The following is a 27,233-nucleotide window of genomic DNA, read 5'->3' as shown; positions in this document are numbered from 1 at the left end:
CTGGAAAGATTGGACAACCCAGGGTTGATGAGGAAAAGCCCCTGAACAGGCCCCTGGCTGCAGGCTGGCCTGGAAAGCACCTGGCTGCAGGCAGCCCTGAAAGTCCTTGGCAAGTTATGCACTGGTTGGCTCCCCCGCTGATTAGAGGCTGTCTAGAGGGACTGGGTGTGACTCTTTGCAAAAGTAGATATAAGTTGGCATAGTTGAACAATAAAGGGAGAACGATACTTAATCGTATTGGTGTACGTGTCGTCACTCCAGCCAGCTCTCCAGACTCGGTCCCTAACAAACCATGATTATAAATCATACACATAAGGCAGATCGGGACTGACACAGGTGTGCACTTCATGAATTTACCAAAGACTGTGAACCAAATGCACAGTTTTGGAATGCCCCACTTCTTGAGAGTGTTTCACTTTTAATTCCAGGTGTTGCAGCAGCCAAAGCCCGTGCAACCTTGCGAAAGCTTGGCTGTTGGCTGACCCAACAAACTAATGCAACTTCTATTGCTCTTTCTGGCCTTTTGGCAGATGTTGATTCTGTACACCATGCTACTTTGCAAAATTGTGCTGCTGTTGATTTTTTGTTGTTAGCCCACAGTCATGGATGTCAGGATTTTGAAGGAATGTGTTGTATGAATTTATCTGATTATTCTCAATCTATACATGTGTCTTGGGGTGACTTTATGATGTGTATCCCATATTGCTGCCCTATGCCCAGAAATTAATTTTGTGTCTTTCTATGCCTTTAAACTGAGGCTGAGAGGGGGGAGAGAAAAAGACGAACAAAACTTTCAAAGCAGTTTGCAGTTTGTTTTCATGTTTCAAGGACACAAAGATATACACACAGACTCTGCTCTGTGTTCTGCTGCGGCAAGAGAGAGGACCAGGAGGAAACACTGCTTGCTTTCCAACCAGTTTTCAGCCTTTTTCTCTGGAGAGAGATGGAGAGCTGAACTTTTGTTTTCCTGGGACTTCATTTTTTTCCTTCTTCTCTGCTGGACGGTTTCAACATCAGAATACATTGGGAGGACTTTCCACCGTGGCCTTGGCCCTGGAGGTGTGTTGGAATTGAAAAAAAGTCCGTGAACTCCAGCAGGGGGAGAAATTGCAGTCCAAAACCAATGTGGTTGATAAAAGCAAGCTCCGTTTATTAGCAATCTAAAGGCACTTATATAGTATACCAGCTTGTTAACTCTTAAATGGCTTAAAGCTTATCAAAGCACATTTCTACTTCCACATAATTGGACTTACATTGGCAAGCTTCTACAGTTATGTTATGATTAAAAGAATTCAGAGTTCACCCTCCTCCCTCCAGGTCTTATCTCCACAGCTGTACCTTCTCAAACTCCCTTCTTGTTTCTCAGGCTTGTTTCTCACACAGGGATTTTTCTCATGCAGAGTTTTTCTCACACACAGGCCTTTTGCTTGCAGGCTCTTGCTACAGTTCTTTTATTGATCCCATAATTCTATCAATGATCCATGTCCCTGATCCTCTAATATTCCCAACAGAGGTGGGCCCACCACCACATCCCAGCTCTGAGGAGGAGAAGAGAGGCTACCTACAGAAGGACTCTGAAATTTTCCCAGGTTTTTCTCTCCACAGTGAGAGGTTTTATTATTTAGCATTATTATCCTTTTCCTGCGTGTTTGTTGAATAAATAGTTTTTGTCTCTTTCACTTTCCTTTGAGGAAAATTTATTTTTTCCTGAACCTGGTGGGGGAGGGGTGGTTGTAACCTGCCTTCTCTCAGAGGATATATTTCCAAATTTGCCCAAACTGGCACAACATGCCATATGCTATACAGCATTCAGAAACTGGAGGAAAATGTTAAGAAACTGCAACAGGATGACAGAGCGGATTGGCTAGGTCAACTGTTCCAGTGTTTGAATATCTCCAGATGGGCTGAGAGGCTATTGCAATTGGGAATTTATGTATTGGGAATATTTTTGTGCCTTTTTATGATTGTGCCTTGCTTATTGCAATGTATATAAAGAATGGTTAGTAATGCAGTTCAGCACGAGCTGTATGTACAACAGAAAGGGGGAAGTGTTGCAGAGTAGAATGAGTTAAAACTGCACAGCTGACTTACTGAAGTTGGTCCAGCAGGAATAATGAGAAATAAGAACTGCAGAAATCACATCCTTCTACAAAGAACAGAACACTCTGCTGAAGATTATGGAACATCCTGCTGTGATAAGCAATTGTGTAAAAGAAGAAGTAACATTGTGGCTTGCTATGCATTAGCTATCACATAGACAGAACAAGTGGAAATTGTTATGCAGATGCTAAAACAGTATAAATATCAGTGCCTTTTACTAATAAATGTCCTTGCAGTATCACTGCTTGGTCTGTGTTTCAATCGCTGTCAGTGTATGGAGTCAGACAATACTGGAAACTCTATCTAAAGGAATTTTATTATAAATATAGGGAAACTTAGATTATATACTTAATTAAGGCAACTGGATTTCTATTAAGCAATGAGAATAAATGTTTAGGCAGCTATCTTTGAAATTTTATCCTTGGTGTAGAGGATACATGAGCAAAGCAATGCCAGTTCACAACACAAAATACTTAAATGTTTCATAATTTAAGTTTTAGCTTCACTTGGCAGATTATTCTTCAGCACTGTAATTCCCTTTGATGTACTTAGGTAAACTTTATCTCAAACTACATTGAATTTGAAAGAAATATGTAAGCAAAGAAGCAGCCATAAGAGGAGGCAGTGTTCAAGAATAAATTACTGTCAAGGTCTAGGTTATATGAGACAGTGTGACATTTAACTGAACTGCCTCTTGAAAACAAAGGTAACATGAAGGTCTGGAGTCACACACTGGAGCATGACGCACAGCTGGATTCACTGCAATATCCATCCCTTCCAAAATATTGCAACAACTACCATTTTGATCAGTCTACACATACAACATAAGTGTATATTTAAAAATAGCAGCCTGATCAGTGAAACAGGGATTTGGGCTGAAGTGTTTTCTTTTTAGATTTTTGTTTTTCACTTTTAAAGCAGGTCATAGAGCTTTCAGTAGTTTATGAGCTACTTAAGTGCTACATTGATATCAGTATTAGTGTCTTGTCTCAGTATAGAATACAGCACTGGCTAACATGCCTTGTAGAACTTGCTTTTTTAGTACACACGCACACAGACACACAGACACACAGACATACAGACAAGTTCTCATTTTACAGCTCCAAGCCAAACATCTAGATTCTACCACAGATTTCTAGCAACCTCTTCACCAACAACTCTGAAGACATCAATAGAAAAGTAGTAAATTTACCTGAATTGGTACCAGGAATGCTAGAGCAAGGGTTTGCAAATGTTGAATGAAGAGCCGACAAGGCACTCCTGAATCTCAGGGTGGCAGTGTGATAGATTCTTTTGGGGAACAGCCTCTGATTTCCCTTCCTTCAAAAGAAATGGTTTTTCTTTACATGCTGAAAAACACAGGAAAAAAAACAATGCATGGTAAGTGAAGACAGATGAAAGAATCACTCCAAATCTTCACTAGTGGTCTAAACCAACTTGTCTTGGGGTGACCTTATGTTGCAATTATTAAAGGATCCGGGGCATGGACCATTGATAGAATTATGGGATCAATAAAAGAACTGTACAAGCAATAGGCCTGCAAGCAAAAGGCCTGTGTGTGAGAAAAACTCTGCATGAGAAAAATCTCTGTGAGAACCAAGCTGGGAACAAGAAGGGAGTTTGAAAAGGTACAGCTGTGGAGATAAGACCTGGAGGGAGGAGGGTGAACTCTGAATTCTTTTAATCATAACATAACTGTAGAAGCTTGCCAATGTAAGTCCAATTATGTAGAAGTAGAAATGTGCTTTGATAAGCTTTAAGCCACTTAAGAGTTAACAAGCTGGTATACTATATAAGTGCCTTTGGATTGCTAATAAACGGAGTTTTGCTCTTATCAACCATATTGGCTGGTCTGCAACCCTCTCCCCCCGCCGCAGGCTCCAGGCCTCTCGTCTTTTTACAATTCCAACAACCTTAGGATGTATATCCCATATCGCTGCCTATGCCCAGAAATTAATTTCTGTGCCTTTCTATGCCTCTCAACTGAGCCTGAGAGGGGGAAGGAAAAACTGAGAAAAACTTTTTCAAGCAGTTTGCAGCTTGTTCAAGGTCACACACAGATAGCAATTTGTTTCCCAGCTGTGGCAGGGGAGGGAGGAAGCACCTGGCTGGCTGCTCTCAGGACAGTTTTTTTTTGGCCAGTGGTTCAGCTGGTTTTTTCTCTGGAGAGAGACTGAGAGTTGAATTTTTTCCTTCCCTGGAATTTCGGATTTTCTCCCTTTTCTACTGGACTTCTTGATTGCTTTAACATCAGAGCACATCGGGAGGACTTTCCACCGGGCACAGAGGGCCTGGCCCTGGGCCAAGCCCCAGCTCCGAGGAGACCAAAGGGAGGACTCGAACACTTTCCCAGGTTTTTCCCCCACAGCTAAAGATTTTAATATTTAGCATTATTTTCCTTTCCCGTGTGTTTGTTAAATAAATAGTTTTATCTCCTTCACTTTCCTTCGAGGAAAATTTATTTTTCCTGAACCTGGTGGGGGAGGGATGGTTGTGCCTTCTCTCAGAGGATATATTTCTAAATTTGGCCAAACCAGAACACAACTGATTAGTGTAGACACAGCCCTCATGATGGCCATAAGCTTCCTCAGAAAGAAGACAAGACAAGCCACTAATCTGCCACACAGCCCTGTCTGACTTGATGTTTACCTGACTCCTCAATCTAGATCACAGATCAGCAGTAATCCTATATTCAAATAAGACACTAGAACATTGGTATGTAGAAAGAAAAGGACCTTTCTGAGGTTGCTTTTCTTATTTCTAAAAAGGCATGGTTTTGATATCTCACTGTTGCTGAGAAATACTTTAAAAGAGAAGATGTGTATATAAGCCAGTCTCTAAAACTGCCCCACAAATAAACAGCTTCCAATCTTCAAATTTTCTAGTTTTCAACAGCATCTTGGCTGAGTTATCAATATTAAATATAGCAACCCATGCGCACAGGCTCACGTAAAGTGTCAACCGTACTGTGGATGCTTTTTATCTTCTTCCTCAGATAGTTTTCCTAGTCCAACCTAATTGTCTCTGCCCACAAGTCCTCAGCATACCTCCAGCTCCTCAAGATCCTAATGGTGAGCTGGATTATTTTGCAGACTTTGTGATTAAAATGTTACTAATCAGCTATCACGCTCTCACTGCAAGGTAGCCCATTCATCTTTCTACATGTACGCAGCAGTAACTACCACAATCTTCTTGCAGTAAAACCAAAGAAACCCACATAAACGTCAGAAGAAGAAAATATCTGCTTTGCTTATAATTTATTTTAAAATTTATTTCCTTGTTGAATGAAAAATGCAGCTAAATTCCTTTTTTAAATCAAAGTAGGTCATGTTTCTTTCACAAGTATTTTGAGAGGTAATCAAAGATAATTCCTTTGCAAGGAAAGATAAAACCATATTAGATTGACAAGTCTCACTTCCTGCTGATTCAAATTTATGTTCAATAAAAGAAGAAGATTTTTGGTCAATCTAAAAGTTTCAGCAACTTACATAAAAAGCTGCATCAGGATGCACTGGCAAAGTGACCAACCACTCTCTTACAATATGTCTAAGAAAACTGCATATTCATATGTTCATGCATATGCTAGCAGTATTTTTCAAGACGAGCATAGGACTACTCCTTACTAATGTAAACATAGCCAGAGTATGAGAGGAAACCCAAATGATAAATAGCTGGGAGCTCAAGCGAATCATACAGTACTCTGGTTCACAAAGATAGTACTTTGCAAGTTTATTTCTATTGGATTGTCTTTAAGGAGAAGATGCAGAAGAATTGGTAACTTCAGTCTCTCTTTATTCTCCAAAGACAATGAATTCTTCATTCTTGGCTAAGTTTAAAAGAATTCCAGTGCAGCAAATAAAGAGCAATGCCTTACAAAAAGCCATTCCTGACACTAATGGAGAAATGAGGGGACTGATATAACCTCCAATATATTCAGCATTATTGTAATGAAATAAAAAATTTTGTTATCAAAGTGTGAAATGGCTGCATAAGGACTTTTTATTATTTAGTTAGTTAGTTAGTTAGAGCCAGAAACACTCCTTCAGATATCATGTCTATCTCCACATTGCCCTAAGATTTTCCTTGATTGTCTGGCTGGACAGTATGCCATTCACAGAAATTTTTAGGTACTCTAAACATTTTGATAATTTGCTTTATTATCTCTTTATAATCTTCTTCTTTTGTTAAAATATCAGCAACATTTTAAAACACACAAATGTTTCTACTATTTTTGTTTCATCTCTTGTGAAGATCAAACTGTGAGAGAATAGGTCTAGCTTTGATATTAGGTAGAAATTATTTTCTGTGAGGATGGTGAGGCACTGGAACAGGTTGCCCAGAGAAGGTGTGGATGCCCCATCCTGGAAATATTTAAGGCCAGGCTAGATGGAGCTCTGAGCAACCAGGTGTAGTGAAGTGTCCCTGCCTATGGTACAGGGGCTGGACCTGGATGATCTTTAAAGTTTCTTCCAACCCAAATCAATCTGTGTTTCTGTGTTTATATGTAGTGCTTTTTTAAGGCCAGATAGTACTTGTACAAGTCTGCTGGAACCTACATACTAGTCGGTTAGTTCTTCCCACAGCTGAGCAAGTGTACAAACAGTGGTGACACATCTTCCTTTCCCTTCTCACTAGAACCATCCTGGTTAAAGTAAAGGCCACAAAAATAACAAGTAATATTTTCTTTAGCTATAGAAAACAAATAACCCTTTGACACGTGGCTAAAGAGAAGAAATGTAACTTCGGATTTTCTAGCATCTCCAGAAACACACATTCAGCAATTCTCTCTCTCCTTCTATTTGAGGGCAACACCCTCAAATGAATTTTTCCTGAATTCCCTTCATAGTAGCAATTTCAAATAGTGTGCTTTCCAACAGGCAACTTCTTGAAAATCCCACATTGTCATCCACCTAAATTTCTTAGCATTCCCTGGAAGCATGCTATAATCAGCATTGTTTGTTAGCAGGACAAGTTATGTCATGAAAAAAAATTGTTTCCACCTGTTGGCATGAGAAAGAGGGAATGAGAAAGAAGGGGCAAAATTAATGCTTTTAACTTCATGAACATTGTAATAGACTAGTTTCAAAGGATAGGCATAAACACCTTCCTAATTTAACATGATAATTACTAATTACTTACACTGTCTACCATATTCAACACCCTAATTTGTAAAGTTAAACTTTATTTAATCACCTGATAACTGCATAGCAGTATATTTTTAAAAATGCATATCTTTGGCACAGGCAACATTTAGAAGGTCTTTATCTGTTTTCTTCTGTTCAGCCAATAGAAGGAAAACAACAATAAATAATGCAATGTCAAGAGATTAAAAAATATTCTTCATTATTTTGGTTTAATCTTTCTTTCCATTGGCTTAAATTTTGTTTGCCTATCTCTTCCTGAAGGAATCATACCCCCCCCGCCTTTTCCTCTCGAAGTTTTTTTTTGGACTTTCACCTTTGGCTTACCTAAAGATGGACTGAAGTAAATCAACAGATGGGATACTTAAGAAATGCGCACCTCTTTTTTCTTTCATGGACCAGCCCCCACATTAGAGTTTATTTCTTGAAACTATATCTTTATGTTAATAGAAGTAGTACTACTAAAACTATTCATCTGTTGGAGAAACACCAAGATTTTTATTTTTTTTTAAGGCTGTACAAGAATCTGAACATTTAAAACAAATTGAAGCAGGAAATACCATATGGTGTGAAATGGTTGTCAAGTTCTCTTTCAGTTAGTGCACTCAAAGTGACAACTAAGTCTTTTATCGAGTGACAGAGAGAAATGTTTTCCTCAGCTGAGAATTCCTTTCAGGCCATTAACAAGACAGAGGTCTGAAGTGCACATAAATCAACTTCTTCTCTTGTCTGAAAAGGCTCTGCTCCCATTTCACTCCAGTCATTAACTCCAATAGCAGATCTTTCTGGTTTGCTCAGATGTCACTGTGGTCGCGTGACCATGAGTGTGCAGATCCACCATTGTGGGCCAGTCAATGCTATCGTTTCTTTAGGCACAAGGTGCATTAGCTATGCTCAACATATGATGCATCAAATAGAGGCAGTTCCATTATCCTTATTAAAACAAAATCTTTCCTTTCCAGATCCCACCTGTAGCTATTTGCAACACTATTTTACTCTATTGTTAGAATGAAAAAAACAAGCAAAATAAAATTCACAACTAAATTTTAAAACAGCCTCCATGCAAAACTTATTTTTATTCCTGCTTGCTGTTACTGACTGCTACATCATAGCCATCTAGCTGCTGCACATTTTATTCCTATTATCATCATTCAGTGCTATTAAAATGCTACTATTTTGTTGTCCCTCATCTTTTCCTGTTAAAATATGAAGATAACACTCAACACAAGTGGGAAGGCTACATTTTGCTGTCAGGGAATAAATACTCATTACATGGCATAGTATTTTTCTTACATGAGACGTGAGTAAAACCCTTATTGCAAGAACTTCACAGCATGCAACAGGCATATGAAAAAGTATGTCTGAAAACTGCAGTATTTGGACCTGTTGCTGGATCTCTGGCTTTTCTTCTGATGAAACAGCCCCAATGCTGAGCCTTTCTGGAAATAAGAAGCTTTAAGAAAAGAAGAAAATGCAATAGTGTATGCACCTGAAAGGAACCAGGTATGCATGATTACTTCTAGAGACTTTTTCCAGCAAAATTTTGGTCAATTCTTATTTTAGGTGAACACACTTTTCCATCCTTAGATAAAAGATGAGCAGAATATATGACTAAATCAGGAAATGCCTATTGGGGTTTTCAGTGGATCTGAACTTAATAAAAGCACATACTGTCAGATTCATCCCAAGCAAAAAAAACCCCAACCAAACAGGAACATGCTTGCGACTGTTACCAAGAATTGCTTTCATGGCACTGACTTTACTATCTATACCATACATCCAAATCTCAGTAACCATGATGCTGGTGCTTGTGAACTCTCTAACTTCATCTTCTTAAAGGTATTAAAACCTGGTTGCATTTTTAAAAAAACATATGGTACTGATGAGCCATTTCATTTTGCTATTATCCCTGAGTGTTCTGGAAAAATAATTTCTGTTTAATAGACAGCGAACTGCTCAACCTTCTTTGATGACTCATTAAGTTATTGCAACTCTGCACTCTTTTTTTAAACTAGACTCCTGAAACATTGTTTATAAAGGTCTTTATCTCTCCCCAGTTTAGATGCATGTAAAAGCCATTGCACATTTTTGTGTCACCTAATTTTCAAAAAACCCATTTTTCAAACAACCTAACAGATGTCTGTATTTTCCCCTCTAATTACATTCCTTTAGCATCAGCAGCAAAGCTGCTTCTCTTTTTGCACTCAGGGAAGTAAATAACTGTCGACTCTAAGAAGTTACTATATGGTGACAAGATAAATGCTGACATATTAATGGAAATTACTGCAGATGTTTTTTATTTGTGCTTTAAATGGGTTACTGTTAATGACAGCAAAATTCATTTGGCCAAAGCAGAGAACATGTACATATCTTTTGGGAGTTTTTTTGTACAGTGATCAGCTGCTAGCCTGAAAGAAGAGAAATTGAGGTCTTAGACCTGGTTCCAGAAACCACATTGCAAAGTAAAATGGCATTGAGACGGACAGCATCAAAGTGCCTTAGTCATCCTCAGTATTCAACAGCCAGAAAGTTTTCAGAAGAGTGATCAGCTATTGCAGTCTTTAAAGCAACAAAATTATTAATGACTTCTGATCTTTCAGTTATTATGAAAATGGACTTTTCACTGTGTTTTAAACTGCAGGGCACCAAACTCCATAAGCAACCTCTGCTTTCAGTGCGGGACAAGTGAGAAGAAATACCATATCTGAAGCATTTAAACTCATTTTAAGGCCCTCATATCTCTTTCTTCCCAGACAATAGTCCAATATTGCCTTTTACATGCTGATTCTTTCATCATCTTGCCTGTAAAATTTTAGTTCATTTTCTCCCAAACCTGCTAGCATCCTGGTCTTACATATCCAAATATTTCTCTCATCCCTTTACCCTTAGAGCAGGGTTTGCTCAGACCAAAGGTTCACCTAACTCTGTGTATTGTAGCATGACACAAATGGCTGACAAAGGACAGGTAACATTAAAGAAAATAACATACAATACTTGACACTAATTTCATTCCAGTCTCATTTTCATGTTATAGAACCATAGAATAAGCTGAGTTGGAAGAGACCCATCAGGATCATAAAGTCCAACTCCTGGCCCCACACAGGACACCCCAAGAATAACACCATGTACCTGACAGCATTGTCCAGATGTGTCTTGAACTCAGACAGGCTTGGCGCTGTGACCACTTCCTGGGGGAGCCTGTTCCAGTGCCCAACCATCCTATGGCTGAAGAACCTTTTCCTGATATCCCACCTAAATCTTCTCTGACACAGCTTAAGGCCATTCCCTCAGGTACTGCCACTGGCTGTAAGAAAGAAGAGGTCAGTACCTGCCCCTCCACTTTCCCTCATGAGTAAGTTATAGACTGCAATGAGGTCTCCCTCATTCTTCTCCGGGCTGAACAAGCCAAGTAGCCTCAGCTGCTCCTCATGAGAATGCTTCTCCAGACCCTTCAACATACTTGTTGTCCTTCTCTGGATGCTCTAATAGCTTAATGTCTTTTTTGTATTGTGGCAGCCAAAACAGTCCCCAGGACTCCAGGTGAGTCCACGCAGTGCAGAGCAGAGCAGAGCAGAGCAGAGCAGGACAATTGCCTCCCTTGCCCAGCTGGTAATGCTGTGCCTGATGCCCTCCAGGACACCGTTGGCCCTCCTGGCTGCCAGGGCACTGCTGACTCATATTCAACTTTCTGTCAACCAGGACCTCCATGTCCCTTTCCACAGCGCTGTTCTCCAGCCTCTTTTTCCCCAGTCTATACACAAAACAAGGGTTGCTCCATCCCAGGCACAGAATCCAGCACTTCTCCTTGTTGAATTTCACATGGTTGGCCGCTTCCCATCTCTCTAGTTTGCTGAGGTCTCTCTGCAGGTCCTCTCTGCCCTTGAGGGAGTTGACAGCTCCTTACAGTTAAGTATCATCAGAAAACTTAGTATGCCTTCAAGTCCTGCGGCACAAGGTCATTAATGAACATGCTGAAGAGAACCAGGCTGAGGATGGAGCCCTGTGGAACTCCACTAGTGACAGCTCACCAGTCTGATGTCATCTTGTTTACCATAACCCTTTGTGTTTGACCCACGAGCCAGTTGCTCACCCACCTCACCCATGCTGTGTTTATCCAGCTGTGGGCTGGACATTTTGTCCAGGAGGATACTGTGTGAGACAATATTGAAAACTTTCCTGAAGTCCAAAGAGATTACATCAACTAGCTTTTCTAGATCAATTGAGTTACCATCTTACAGAAGGAAACCAGCTTCTACAAGCAGGACTTCCCCCACAGCTGTACTGGCTGTGACCAATGACTGCATTTTCCGCCAGGTGTTTTTCAACACCACCCAGAATAATCTTTTCCATTATTTTGCTGGGCACTGAAGTGAGACTGACAGGTCTGTAGTTTCCAGGGTCCTCCTTCTTGCCCTCCTTGAAAACTGGGACAACACTATTAATGCATTAATGGAAATCAGGCTGCTTCTAATTCTTTCAAGACATCGTAGCTACAATGGAGATGCTGAACATGAAATTGGTGGAGATAAGAAAGGAGATGACTTCTGATTTTTTTTGTGAATTAATGCATGCCCATGCTATTCTGCTCCTTTCCCCCTAACAAATGGGCCCAAAGTGCTGCCAGCTATAGGACTTAATGCAACTGCATTCTTTTTCATGTCTGCTTCATCACTCTTCTTTCCAAACATACCCTTTCCTTCTCAAGGAGACAACGAACAGCACTGAAGATAGTATGTGTTGAATGGAATGATAGCAAAACACTGTGGTTATGACACTGATCTTACTGCTTCTAATATTCTCGTTGTTGTCATCATTCATCTTTCTTCCTTTAGAATGTTTTTCTTCTCCGTTTACTGATTTCTTCACTGATCAAGCACTTCAAGTCCAGTACATGTGCTCATTAATTTCCATGTTGTACTCAGTGTATTTTAGAAAGGAACAAATCTAGGGAAGATTTGTTTAGATACAGCTCCAATTCCTCCATGTAACTTTTTTCTACATTCATCAGTTTTATTTTTAGTAGTGAAGACAATGAACAGTAAATTCAGCACTGGCTTGGACCCTCTCACAAGTCTTTACTCACCTTTGTTGCAGCTAGGAAGGGTTCATTCTAAACTGCTGATAAAGAGTAGGAAGACTCCTGTAGGCTCCCTGTTGCTTAGCAATATCATAGGTAAGTTCTCATTTTTCACATGTACAGGAGATGGAGTTTGTTCTTCATCTGAAATAAATTTCAGTTATAGTCTTACCTTCAGATTAGAGTGGAAAGGCTACCAGGAAGTCATTCCTGTGCATGGAAAATATTTTCATAATTTGTTTTTGAATACAAGTGGGAAAATGCAACTAAATAAGGCCTTAGGAAACAAGAAGTAGTTCAATCATTTTCAGTAGCACTGTTGAAAAAAATTCCTTCTAGCTCCACCTTAAAATTCTTCTTCAAAAATTGTGATTGTAAAGGAGTCACTTCTGGCTAGTCACACTATAGGCTAAATCTACAGCTTTTCACTTAACCATTTTAGTGTCACACTGTTGCTTAATTGTTAATTTTCTCTGTTTCCGGATTTCGTGTTCTTTTACTCAAAGTTTGGATTAAAAGGTAGAAGACCAAGAATTCTTGTTCGGACTTAGTTGTTTATTATATCTTATCTGTAATACAGCTGCACGGGATGTGCCCCCTATTTGGCAGGGTGGAAAAAAAAAAACCCAAAAAACCCAACACTATAGACTATACAACAGTTAAGTTCTGCTTGCAAGGCTGACAGAACAAAATAACCACAGGTGGTGAAATGACAAACTTCTCCCTACCATTTTTTTCACTCTTGACTTCTTCTCTGGCTACAAAAATGTAAGAATGGAAACTGCAAGACCCTTCACTTTACATGGCTGACACATCTCACTTAATTGTGGGGAATTTTCTCAGCAGAACAGAAGGAGATATTATATATAAGTATGAAGGAAAAGCAACATAAAAATATTCACACTCTAATTTAAGAAAAGCAAACCTACTTCAAAAAACATAATTTTTCCCCCTGTAAAATGTTTCTTTAGACAAAAAAAAAAAAAACAAACCACAACCCAAATAAGAACCACAATCTCAAACAGAACAAGGATTTCCCAACTGACTTAGTCTGTTGATACTTTTTCACTTTTCATGCTACTGCATTTATGTGATGTTTTTGGAGAGGAAGAATAAGGACTTTAACAATTAGCATTAGAAGAAATATAGTCCATGTACACATTTGCTCCTCTTCAAAGGCCTATTCCTTCTTCTCATACATTGTATTCAGTTGTGTTTCCAATGGTATTCCTGTTCCTGAGTATTCCTCAGGAGGAGAATATCAGAGTCAGTGATTATTGTGGGCATATTGGACCAACTAGATACCTAAAAAACCACCCTGATAATGCAGTGAAGAGACAGGGACAGATGCAACTATTAAAGTGAAAGAGCAAATATCTATTGCCCAACTTCTATATTAGAAACTTTCTTAATAATTTGTGGAGATGGACTTGAAGGAATGAAGAAAAAGCCTCACATACTCATCTGAACTTAATTTTAAAAAATGTTTAGACTAAGCATCAGGAGGCTAAAAAAATGTATCATGTTTTTCTGCTTAGTATCTGAAGGATGGAGACCAGCAGTGCCCATTCAGTATGCTATAGCTAAATTACACTTATTTGAAACAAGGCAGCAATTCAAAAAGCCAGCAGCAAATTCTCACCTCCATGGATGTCAGCAGATAAATGTTTTCATTTTCACTTTTCAGTTACTCTTATTGAAAAGAGTATTAAATAAATATAAGAACGAAATCAGTGGCCAAGTGTGATGAATTGTACATTCACCATAGCTAAATGTGCTAAATGTTTGATGAAGGAGATAAATAATTAGTGACATATACATACATTAAAAAAATTTCTTTTGCTCAGGCATGCATATATCTAACATCTGAGTTTGTCATGGCAAAATGTGCTCTCTTTGCTATTTCCCTTCTTTAGCCCTTTACGTGGCTAACCAGGGAACCATGTTCTTTTCCTGTGCCTGTCAAAGAAGCAGTGGCCCATCATTTCACTATCCTCTTTAATTCCTTCAGCTATAGCATGGAGCTATTGATGTTCACTAACTGCTCACTGGGACTTGTATGTAGGGGAACACAACATAATCCATTCATTCACATCACTATTAATATCATTCTTGCATAGGCATAACACCATACACTTATTTCCCAAGCTCTTCATTTGCCTGCTCACAATCAGTCTCTAAGGCATTGTTAATCAGGCCTGAACTGAGAAAATACAAGGAAATTCTTTTGATTGTAAAAGACATATGTATGTATGTATGCATACACATAGATATTCATAGAATTGATATTACAAAATTCACTACCACACAGCATGCAGATATCCTGGCTGAAAGTATATTTTAAGGACTCAGATAAAAGAGACACTTAGAGGTACACTTTAGCACAAGTGTATGCACTAAAAATAGGGAATCTATTACATATTTAGTCTAGCAATCTTTATATTCAGCCTCCAGTACAAAAACTAACTAAACTGCATAAACATCTCTGAACATCTTTAAGAAAGCTGCATATTTACAATAATTTACTAATTTACTTACCATGAGTTACAATCACCTTGATCTGGCAATGATAGTTTTAAAGATAAAAAAGGAGCTTTCTTGAATATTCTGTTTCAGTTTGTTTTATTTTGCTTTGAATTTAGCTGTTCCAGAAATTGCACTTGTAAAGAACTCTAAGAGTTCTAATAAACTAGGCTTAAGAAAAGGACCCCCCAAATGATGAATTTAACTGAAAGTTCTCAAAATGAAAAAAAAAATAAATGCTATTTTTCCTTTTTTTCCCTAGTGAAATGACAGAGTCAGGATATACTCTGACTAAAAGATGAATAACGAAATGGTATACAAAGGATGTACGTTTGTTATCAAGAATGCTTTTCCCCCCCATTTATTTTCCTTGCCTACAGCTGAAATAGGGTGCTCTTCATCAGTTAGACTACTCTAAGAGAACATCTGAAATCCTGTAAGCAGTAAGAGACATTTCATGTGCAAGGAAAAAATTAACGCCTCCGCATCCTGAGTGCAAAATATTTTTTATGTCTACAGGGACCATGATTAGAAAGGTCTCAGTGCAGTATCACTCCATAGCAATGAAGTTTGATATGGATACCCATAGAGTTTGTTGGTCAGTTACTTTTTATGTATTTCCAACCACAGAAGATGGTTGGAGATACTGTTCATTCTATCAGGTGACAAAAGTGAAGTGAGTGAAATGTGACCAGTTCTATAAGCACTCTCACACTTGGGAAAAAACATAAATCCCTTAAATTCTCCTTCTACCAGAACTTAAACAAAAAGCCAGTCATGAAGGTTACACTGAAACACAGAATGCAATCGCTACTTACCTGTCTGTATGCAACAAGATATTAAACATCAAAAGCGTTTGGAAAGGTTAGAATTCCTCAGAAGTTTGTTACCTCAGTGTGTAGATCTAAAAATCATAGCTCATAGCTGGATCATTTTATAATTTTAAATCATGAGAGAATGAAAAATAGTTTGGAAACAAAAAAGCATAGGGGAAGTGAACAGATGGATAAAACAGCCCCATAAAAAGATCTGAAAGAACAATCTAAATAAAGAAACATAATGAAAAACCTTTGGATGTGCAGTGCCATCAGTTCCATTATTAAAAAGGATAATGAAGACTTATACCAAAATTTTACCCCCTGTAGTGTAAAAATAAGTTTTCAATGTGCAGAAAAGCAATAATAAGCTGCACTTAAAGAGCAATTCCATATAAAGAGTGCTAAGATGCAAATGAGGGGAGTGGGTGTGGGGGAACACCACCAGTGATTTGTTTTGATTTTAATAAAGTACCTAATTTCTTATCAATGTCATGTTGGTATCTTTGCCTCATGAACACGCTCAGTGCATTGAAAAGGTCATGGAGTTTGTTCATGCCTTAGGGAAGCCATTTCACATCTGAAGGACGTTTGTGAAGATCAGAGGCAAATAAACAACAAAATATGTCTGTTTCTAGTCAGTCAGAACATATCGTAAGTAAGCAGCAAAATTTCCTATGAAGACTGCTGAGCATGGGAAACAGCAAAGACGGGCATGTGTAACTAGATATAAGCATCCAATTACCAAATTTCTAGCTTTCATCAATTTTTCATAATGCAATGTCCCCAAAATATTTCTTTCTCCCCAACTCAAGAAGTGTCCAAGTTATCACAAAGAAGGTGCAATAACAGGGTTAGTTTTAAAATGTGGCCAACAGTGTCTGTGATTTTCTCTATCCCCTGGAGGATTTTTCCTTATTCAACTTAATCTACTCCTCCCTGATCCACGACAAGTGATCTGGGACCAATTTGAAGCAAACCCTCAGCCATTATTAGCACAAAATAATTTAACACCATGGATGGAGCATCTTATTTACACCAGGGTGTCCACCCTGAGGCCTGGACATCCACACAATGTAAACCAGAGTCTAATCTTAGCAATATCACACAACTCTTGGCTTCCAGAAATGCCAAACATTAGCACACCACAAAGAGTCTCAGGGAGTACATCCTAATCAGTAATATATGACAATAGAAATGAGACTGTCAGAAACTTTAGAACTCTTGATATTAATTCAAAATAGATGTCAACATCTTTAGCATTCATAGAATGCTTTCTTCAAACCTTCTAAGAAATAAGTTAGTGAAAGCCAGTGAAAGAATTTTTATATTGTTTCTTTTTCTGTAAATACACTTTAAAATACAGAAGAGCTGTTAGATGAATATGTTTCAGATTACAAACAGCGACTACAGAAAAACAATGTCTCCCTTACTCCACAAACAAGTATTTCATGTATCTGATTTTAATTCTCTCCCATGTTTTCTGAGATTTTTGAAGCTAAGGACTAATGTACTAATGTACAATTATGTCCATATCTATCTATGAAATATGCCACACACATTAAAGAAAGGCATTTAGTCTGCATGTGGTACAAAATTTTGACTCTGCTTTGCAGACAGTTGTGCTTTAGCAGAAGTGCTCTGACATATTTCATCTATTCAAATTCTGTGCACTTGCACATGCACTTCTATCTTATTCATTGTCCTCAGGGGACAGAAAACCCCCTCAAACTTTCACAAGTTAATCAGGTCTTTTGAGTAACATCAAAGACTTTTTATCTTACAAGCTTCCTTGGTTTTATGGGATAAATTCAGGGATCATTAAATCTGAACAAGTTTCTGAAAACACCTGAAAAATCGGGTGCCAGATGCAGTGCAAAGTTCTATATTGAAATTTCTTACATTATCCTGGGTATGCAGCATATACATATGTAGTGGGTTGAACCTGAGTTGATGGACAGTCTTTTAGACTAATGACGCTTCTCACAATTTACATATTTAAACTGCACGGAAAGGCGGGATTTCCCTTTTGTCCGAGCTCGCCTGCTGGAAGCTGGGGGGACTCCGAGCCTCCAGGCCCCGCCAGGCTGGGCCGGGGCCACTGCCCCTTCCCCCCTTTCCCAATGCTGCGGCACGGACCCTGGGTCGCTGGGGGGGACTATCCCAGAGCCGCAGGCAGCTAAAACCAGCCATGGGCTGCTCACAGCTAAAACCAGCCATGGACTGCCACACAGCTAAACCCTTCCAGTGCGGCTTCCGGGGACAGGCGGGTCCTTCTCCTCTCCATGCGGAGCCGGTGGAGTCAACGGGAGCTGGCAGAGCCTCCTGTCTGCAGCCAGCACACTTCGTGCTGAAGAAGACAGCATGCAGCCAGCAGCACAGAGGGAGCGAGGCTTTCTCTACCATAAAGCCTGAACAAGAACACCCTTCAACATGGCGGCTTCAGAGCCAGAGAGAAAGAGAAGTGAGTCACGTGGGACGGAGCTGAGCATGGCGACGGGAGAAAAGAGGGCGGTGCCGCGATTCTCGCGCGTAGCTTAAAAACCTCCTTGCATGCCGTGGTAAGAAACTGTAATACCACAAACTGTTTGTCTCTTTAATCCATTTGAAGTACATGGGGGGGTAGAGAATCCGCGTGTGGCCTGTGAATATTGTGAAGAGTGCCTATGCCAGGCTATATAGAAGCAGTGAGAGGCTTTTAGAGACTTGTGGCAAAGAAAGCCTTTGTGTGCAGGCCAAAATAACTTATCCTTAAAAAGATTAATAACCCCATGTGATGGCCCATGTTTTGCAGTGTGAAGGAACTGTGAGATTTTTCATGGGAGAGATGCTCTACACCACAGCAGATTGATTGTTTCCGGGCGGGTCTGCTGTTGGTGGCAGTTTGGGAACCACGTGCAACTGAAGAAAACCTTTTTTTTCCTTAAGCATAAGAGAGAGACTTTTCAAGAACTGCAACACTGACTAATATCCCATGTTCTGTTATCCTTTGTGCGAGTTGGGTAAAAGGAGAGAAGTGCTGGAAAGGGGAGGGGGGGAGGGATTTGCTTTAATTTCTTGTTATTTCTCTTTACTTTTAATTCTATTAGTAATAAAACTCTTTCATTGTACTGCAACTGTTTAAAGTTTGTGCCTGCTTTGCTTTCTCCTTATCTCACAGAAGGAAAATAAGTAAGTAATGAATATTTTGAACCAAAACCACTACACTTAATTGGTGTTTCTGCCCAGTTTCGAACTCAACCCGCTACAACGCAGTAGTTTAAAAATACTATTTATTTATGGTATCTTATTGACACCATTGTCTTGTAGGTTTTTCCTCCTAATCCTCTGAAAGAGTAACTCCACCTTTTTCGAGGACAATGCCTTTGAAGCATGGAGGAGGTTATACTTTTCCCTGTAATTAGCATTCTAATTGCAACATATGCAATTTGAATGAGTTATGTGGCCTGACATCCTGTCTCCTGATAGCATCATATGATCTCAAAGAGAAAAAGCCAGATACGTACTGGAAGAAATTAATGTAATTCTCTATCTGAGAAATTTTTAATAGATTGAAATCTATCCTTGAGTGATCTCTTGAAGCCCGTAGAAAAATAGCAAATGTATCTTGAATACAACTTTTTTCAAATGGACCCAAAAGTTAGGCTTCTGATATCTGCCTTCCTCTTTCCTCCTTTGGAACTCAAGACTTGTTTCAGCTCTCCATCATATGAACAAAACAAGTAATAAAGAAACTGTGACAAGATACATGTTCACTGTACAAGAGAAACCATGACTCATCATCTGAAAACAGCTGTATAGGTTGTTTTTTTCATTTATCTTTCAGGTGTGTTAAAATACCTAGTTCTTGAGGAATGGAAGTCAAACAGATTGCATAGGGAAATTTGTGTCCTGAAGCACCCCTTGTTGTTCAAGGACAAACATTAATATTTTAAGAAAAATTTGCCTTTTGTTTAAGATCCTGAACAACAGAAAAAAAACCAGAAGCAGCAAAACTTACTAAGACATATTTCCCCTACGAATAGTTGTATCAGTTTTTAAGAATACAGAATCTCCCTCAGCTTCATGAATACAGAACAAATTATGGACTTCAATTTCCACAGTACATATGCTCTAATCCATACCTTTGGTGTTATTCTTGAAAAGAGCTGAAATCTGTTTGTTTTCTTCTGACATCCATTCCAGTGCTACTCATCCCACAGAACTCTGTAAAGGTAATGTAGACTTGATTTTCTACTAAATTAGTTCCAATGTAATGTGCCATTAATTCATGATCAGACCCCTTATAGCCTGGAGCTGCATTTCTGAAACTAAGGAATTTTCACTGCCCATTGGCTTCACAGATGTGCCATATATTGTCTTTGTTATCTATTCATAATCCATGAAGTTAACTTTTACGAGTACTACATTTTCTATCCCATGCTTCTATGTTCCGATTTTTGTTCCCGAACTTTTTATCCTCCCTCTCAAGTCAGCATAACCAGTTCTGGTAAATATTCCCTCTATGCATACTTTTTCCATGCTCTTAACTTTTTAGTGTGAAAGGAGTTGATCAATTGTTAACTCATGTAAGCACGAGTTAACTATTAAGAGTCAGCAAATGTTAATCAGAAGCCTAAGAACCAGGATGCACCTTAGCATTCTCAAGATAAGAGAAACAGAATGCACCTTGTCAGGGTAAGAAGAACAGAACCTGTTGAAGCCAGCGCAGAAAACACTGAATCAACCAACGAAGGACTGCTCATGCTTCAGAAAGAAAGGTGAAAAGTGCATTGTGAGGAAGACGAGTAGCCTTCATCAGAACGACTCCTGAGGGACACGTGGAGCCTTCTTCAGTTCGACCACCAGAGTACACTGCGCCTGTGCATCATGTATGCTAATGATCTTAATGACTTCCAAGAAGTAATTTTATAACCACTCCTACCCAAAGGAATGTGATGAATATTCATGAATTGTAACCATACACTGTGCTGAGTAACAGTGCTGGCTGTGCGTGTTAGGAGGAGCGATCCCCCACGCACCCAGTGCCAAATAAAGCAAATGCCCGCTTCTCTGACTCTCTCTCTGAAGTGTCTCCAGGCTCGGTTTGGAGTGAATCAAGTGATATCTAAAGTCCCCAGATTAACAACCCATAACAAGGCATTTCTTTTGCAGCATTATCTCTTCTGGAGTTCCATGCCTGTTACAGAGATAACTTGCCAAAACAAAGAAAGCAAATTATGTTCCGTACACCCACGTTGTTTGCCTGTAGTGACAGCGTAAGTCCTCATCTTTAAGCAGTTCTGAACAAGAATGGATGCCAAGAATCAAAGCTGTTTCTTCTCTGCAGCTTTTTTGTAAAACAGAATCTAATTTCTTTATTCTGTTCTCCAAGGCTGTTTTCACAACTACAGTAACTGAAAACCCCAGGGTTTTTAGAACCACTTCCCTGACTCCCTGCCTTCCCCAAACCATTACAACAGCCAGGGAACTGAAACACTGCCCTGATTTTTGGAGTTGTCAGCAGGCTACAATTGAATGAGAAATTATAATTCTACAACTGGTTTGTAAATTAGGCTGTGCTACTTATAAACACAACTTCAGAAACCAGCATGTAATGAAATTACTACTGAGATCAGAAAAGAAATCCTGTACTTTTTGTATTTTTTACTTCTATTTTCCACCTTCAAAAATAGTCACATATCCTCTTACCCATCATTCTTTTGAATTTCTTTTTCATTTAAACTATTATTGACTATATGTTCTTCCTTGTTTTCATTTCTTTTGTTCTGTCTCTCTTCTTTAGCAGTTCTTAATGTAGATTTCCTTAATCTATGTTAATGTTATGTCAGCCTGAAAACACAGCATTCCCATCAGTCACTCCCTTGACAAAGCCCAAGCATCCCATTTCTTGCCTTGCTTTTTCCCTCCTACTGTTTTTCTCAAGACATGCCTGGGAGTTGCTGTCTCAGTAGTAACATTAGAAAACTGCTGTTTCTCACAGGCCATAAACATACCTCCGTGCAGAAGACACGGCAATGAATAAAGTGATGAGGGAGGGTCTGCATTCTCCTTGTGACTTAAAATTTAAAATGTAATACTTGTAAACTAATTATGCAATTTAATTCACAAAACTGATGCACATTTGACAAGGTAAAGTGATTAGAAGAAAGTATTTTTTAAGTTTCTCCTCGTGTCCTTTTGCTGTTAAAGAAGGGTTGGCATTTGGTCATTTCATGTTGTGTTCACCAGTATGTGCCAGTAAAGCTCTTTAGTGTCATACTGTCATCGTGTTTGGTGAGTTATCTCAGTATTAGAAAGGATACATTCTTTCTTCCCTTTCATACTTCTCATACCGTTTAAAACATACAAACTGCAGCAGAGAAAGCAATTTCAGTTACTTTGCATTACAATGATTTAAAGCATTTGTTTCTGCAATGTGCATGATGAGGGAGTTTATTTCTTATTTTTACAGACAGAAAACAGTTTATAGCCTAAATCCCACCAATTAACAGAGAAAATCAAGACCACTTATTGTATATATTCAGTTGTTCTGCTGACTAATACTTCTGAGATATTTTAGAAGCTCTGTTCATTTTATTATATGGAAAATAAGGGATTTAATTATAATTTTAAGTGAGATGTGATTATATAATATCAATCTCACAACAGGTACTAAATAGAAAGATTATATAAGAGAAAATTCTAGCTACATTTTTTTGCAGGGCTTTAGGGGAAGAGGTCATCTTGAAAAACACATCAGAATTTATTACCTTGAATATTAATGTAAGGGTTTGTACTGTACCAAGTAATGACAGCAGTTTAAGGAAATAAGATGGCAGCAGTTTTTAGCTCTCTGAATATTAATAACCTTATTTTCAAATCATTGTCACTGTCACATTATGTAATTGTGGAAGCAGTCTCTACCACTTATATCAAATAGGCATATGTTGTCTTCACTGGAAAAGCAAGCCCCAGGCATGTGTACTGACAGAGCTGGGAATAATGTGTGTTTAGGGAGGGCAGAAAAGAGAAAGGGAAGTCAATTTTTTCAGCTGTACCACTGAGTAACACAAAATTCATTGTAAACATCCCTTTCACTGAAGAGCCTTCTCAGCCCTTTGAATGTGCTCTGGCATACATTTAAATTGCATCTAGACTGCAGTTAAGCAACAGTATTAAGTTGCCAAGACAGAGAATAGATGTCACCAGTAGATCTTTTCCTGTTACCCTTTCAGTAAGAGCACTTGACATCAAATCAGGGTACAGCCACTTTACTGGGGCTGCTCTACAGTGAACTTTCTAGAGTGGTGCCAGAATAATGCTGCAGAAGACATTAAGTCAAATAAAAATATGACAGACATATTTCACATACTCTGGTCTGCAGTATTTGCAACTTATTAAACCAAGACTACAGGAAAATACTAGAACACATATAAAGCAAAAAAAAAGGAGAGGTAATTAAGCTTTTCATTTGGGTTTTTGGTTTTTTGTTGAGGTTTTTTTCTTCTTTTTTTTTGGTGTTGCTCTATTTTTGGGGGGTTATAGTTTTTGTTTTAAAATATTCTTAAATGTGTGTTAATCTGAGTTTCTATTCCTCACATTAACTGCTGATGTGTCTACTTTTTCTTCTACAGATTCAGCACAATTCATTATCCAAGATTTCATAGCCTTCTACTGCCATGTATTTAATGGAGAAGGAAAAGCTTTTGGAGGCCCCAGAAGAAATAAAATTTACAAATCATTTGGCCAGAAAACACTGTTTGTCACTTCAATAAAGAATAGTTTTCAATATTTTGGGAAAGAGATATCTACGCTGTTCAGAGCCTCAAACTCATAAATCCCTGACCAGGTTGTAATAGACTGTTTCACACTGATGGTATTTGATTTCCAAAACTTTTGTTTTTGTTCAGGCTACTACAGAAAGACAACGACTAGAAAATTAAGTAAACAGGGAATAAATGGCTCAGCTGACCTGAGGTTCCAGTCAAGAGAGCACACCTACTTTCTCACACTGGTAGAGCATCATTCAGTTTTACCTCTTTATCACTGACAGCTTCTGCCAAGAATGTTATAAGTACAGAAGCAAAGCCTGACCAATTAGTAAATGCAGAATCAAAAGAAGCATGAGAAGATGTCTACATGCTTTAAAGCTGGTATGGGGAGACTCCTGTATGGTCTAAATTTGCTGGAGTAAATCTTGACCTGATTCTTACAGACAAAAATAGCTAAGTTCCTGTGCAGCTACAAAGATTTACCAATCAGGACCCAGTGTAATACTGGGAATTTGAGTACACAGCATTCTGTCTTATTTGCTTACCATGGAAAATCTGAAAGTAACTAATCTTAGTCAAACTGAAAAAGATTTACTTATATCATGACTCTTTATCAAACAGAATAAACAGGTAGGCCTTTTTCTAGAAGACAATTCTCTTCCAGTTTCTCAATTTCTCTTCTAGAAAAGGAATTACGCTGGAAAATATTTGCAACTGTCTGCATGCTGTAGAAAGATTTCTGAACTAGTAGTGTCAGCACAAATGAAGAGCACTATCCAAACACCTTCTCTCATATGAATGATTTAAGAAAAATTATGGGGAGGGATATTTGCTATCTACTCAAATTTACTTACATTTCTCTCTTTTTATGAAAAACAGGGAGACTTGTCATGTTTGCTTGTAGAATTTGTTAGATAAATGTTTTCTTAGGAAAGTGTGTCCAACACAGAATCCAAATACATATTTGGCAACGTTGTTGGTCAGTTATTTAGTAACTGTCGTATCCAAAAGCAAGTGCCAGCATCCTGGATATCAGGCTTAATATGAATAGATGAGAAAATCCTTGGCAAGCTAACATGCCAGGTAAACAAAAATAAAGATGTTCTTTGGAGATAGAGAAAGCAATCTGATAGTTCTGTATCACAGCTATTTATAGTAATATTACAATTCCTTTTCTTTTGTTTGAGATGAAAACTATATTAAGTAACAGTAGTATAGGTGTGGTACTCATGTCTTTCAAGTGACTGTGAGAAGAAGGGGAAAGAATCCGTTTGGAGAGAGCCGGAAAAAACATGGTAATTCAAGTGGTGAAATTGAAGAAACTGTTATTGCTGCTCACCCTTTCCTGCTCATACATAGAGGCCAACATATAATGACTGGCATATGTAAGTATAAAAATCTCCAGCAAAGTTAGAGGAGAAGGATTTTGAGAAGTTCGTAGACAAACGACAGTATGGGCAGAGGTTGCTTGATTTAATCTTAAATATAGACTTGTTCACAGAAGCAACAAGACAAGTAGAAAATATATCAATCCTTATTTAAGTATTAAAGCCTGAGTAAAAGAAGAACTTAAAGAAGGTGTCCTGAGACAAGGAGGAAAGTGAGGCAGAGCATCCAGTAAAATGTTATGACTAGCTAATATGCATTGGAGAGTGTAACATAATGTATTAGTCAAAACCAGCCTTATCTCTAGTTTACTTTTTCTCTGAATTTTAAAAGATACTTAAAGAAACACATGGAAAGTGTCAGGGGTTTGTGTTTGGTTTTGTTTATTTGTTTGTTTGGTTGGGTTTTTTTGTACAAAGTCTTATCTTGTTAGAACAAGTTCAAACATGTCCTTCTGATAATTTGCTATTGTACAACTTCCTAGAACTCTAACATCATATTTCCTGAAGAAACAAAAAGGCATCCAGAAACTCCCATTCATTGCAGTGAAGAGAGTATGAGAACATCCAGACACAGTAACAAAAGATGTATTGGTACAATGCACCACATAATACAGCCATATTAATTAGAATTGAAGTGTATTTACACTGTTCAATCAATTACTTTGTAATTAAAACTGCTCATTTAACTAGAAGCAAGAATTAAATGCCTGAATTGGTCAATTATGAAACAGAAAGGAAAAGACTAATACATTCATTACTTACAAGCAATCCAAGACAATAAATTTTATCTGCAGGGCTCTTAAGATGTACGTGCATACATGCAACCAATGCAATTAAAATACTCAGATTAATTATTTATGTCTGAGCTTGTAGCCATTCTTCTACCCACATCCATATTTAGGCTGCATTTCTGCACAGGGAATGCAGTATTGTAGCTGCTGTCACTTTTTTTTCATATAATTACATAGCTTTTTCAGATAAGTGCTTCAGTGCCATAGACATTTATATAGACTTCCATTTAATTTCAGGGACAGAAATAATTTACATAATAAGCCCAAAATCTGCTTCAGACCCTGTGGGCCTTTGAGACAAGAGGAATAGGAGACATCTCAAACAGTGAGATGACAGCTCTTGGGAATTGTCATTCCAATCTAAGTTTAACATTGATTGGAAGAAGTGGAAATAACCACACCTTGTTTCTGAACCACTGAAAACACATACTAAGAGTACAGTGCATGTGAGTACATCAGTGGTTTAAGGTAAACTAAGGAGAGTGTGAGCCCATTGCTTAGTGGGGCAAGGGATCCAGTGCAAAACAATAGGGAAAAAACTGAGGTATTGATAGAGTAGCCGCAAAGGCAACCAGCTAAACATACTAACAAAGAAGGACATCTCCTTAGTCAGGAGCCTGAGTCATCCCTGATAAGCTCAGTCAAAACTTCCTTTGAAGACAGGTAGTCGGCAGGACAAAGACACCTTGATGAGTGCAGAATAACAAAGTCAGCAACAACTATTCCAAAAACAGTAGTCCTATGCCTACTTAAGTGTCTACCAAAAGTAATTCCCTCCTACTTAAAATGATCTTCTCTGAAAGAGCTTCCATGCACACAACCTCCTAGACAGACCAGACCTTTGCTAGGGACACCCAGCTGACCTTGTATTCTGTAACACCAATCATCTTAGAAGTGGACTTCTCCATCATCTATTTGTCCCCTTCCTGGGAATAGTTTGGTGAATGTTTTACCAGTAAAATTTCACATAATATATATATTGCTGCTCTCACAGATAAAGGTTCATAAGTATATACTTACTTCACTAGTTGGAAGTACGAACTTACTTGAAATATACATATATATATTTGTTTTATTCTTGTAATGTATACTTGCTTTCCTAGTGGTAACTTTGTAGTGACTTGTAATCTATAGTTTATATAGTGTTAGTAGTGTGTATAAATGTGTGAATTTTTTTACTTGTAGTAAAAAGTACTTCATATAAATTTGTAATAAAGAAATTCTCAGAAACCCAGGCTTCTATGACTTTGTGTACTAAAGAATCCTGAGAAACCCATGGTCATAATCTGTACCCACAGATGGGGTAACCCTCATGGGGTCATGTCTGTGACTGCCACAGGTTCTTAAAACCTTCTGTGCCCAAGTTTTCAATGGTAAGACTGTCCTCAAGCATTGAAGCACTACCCACAAGAAAGGAAGAATTAGGAACCACTTAATCCACTTGTGCGTACAATAGTCCATAGGACCAGATGGGACATACCTGAGGGTTCTGAAGGGTGCTGGATACTGTCTAAAGCCTTTGAAAGGTATGGGAATTGGGGATGTTCCTGATGACTGAAGAAGGTCAGGGCTCACACCCATTTTCAGGAAGGGAAAGGCAAGAAGAGGAATTTGATGAACTATGGGCCAGTCAGCCTCATCTCA

General features: G+C 38.5%; 1 long non-coding RNA gene across 1 annotated transcript; it reads right to left on the bottom strand.

Annotated features, from left to right (window-relative positions):
- Positions 1 to 1,025: 1,025 nt before the first annotated feature.
- On the bottom strand, positions 1,026 to 27,233 carry LOC125335063. Its single transcript, XR_007207324.1, has 3 exons — positions 27,070 to 27,233; positions 3,293 to 3,449; positions 1,026 to 1,053 (listed from the first exon to the last, which is right to left on the bottom strand). It is a non-coding gene; the product is annotated as an uncharacterized LOC125335063 (long non-coding RNA).

The sequence above is a fragment of the Corvus hawaiiensis genome, chromosome 1 (assembly GCF_020740725.1).
Source record: "Corvus hawaiiensis isolate bCorHaw1 chromosome 1, bCorHaw1.pri.cur, whole genome shotgun sequence".
Lineage (NCBI taxonomy): Eukaryota > Metazoa > Chordata > Aves > Passeriformes > Corvidae > Corvus > Corvus hawaiiensis.
The sequence above is the reverse complement of the archived record's forward strand: the minus strand, read 5'-3'. Positions and strand labels throughout refer to the sequence as shown.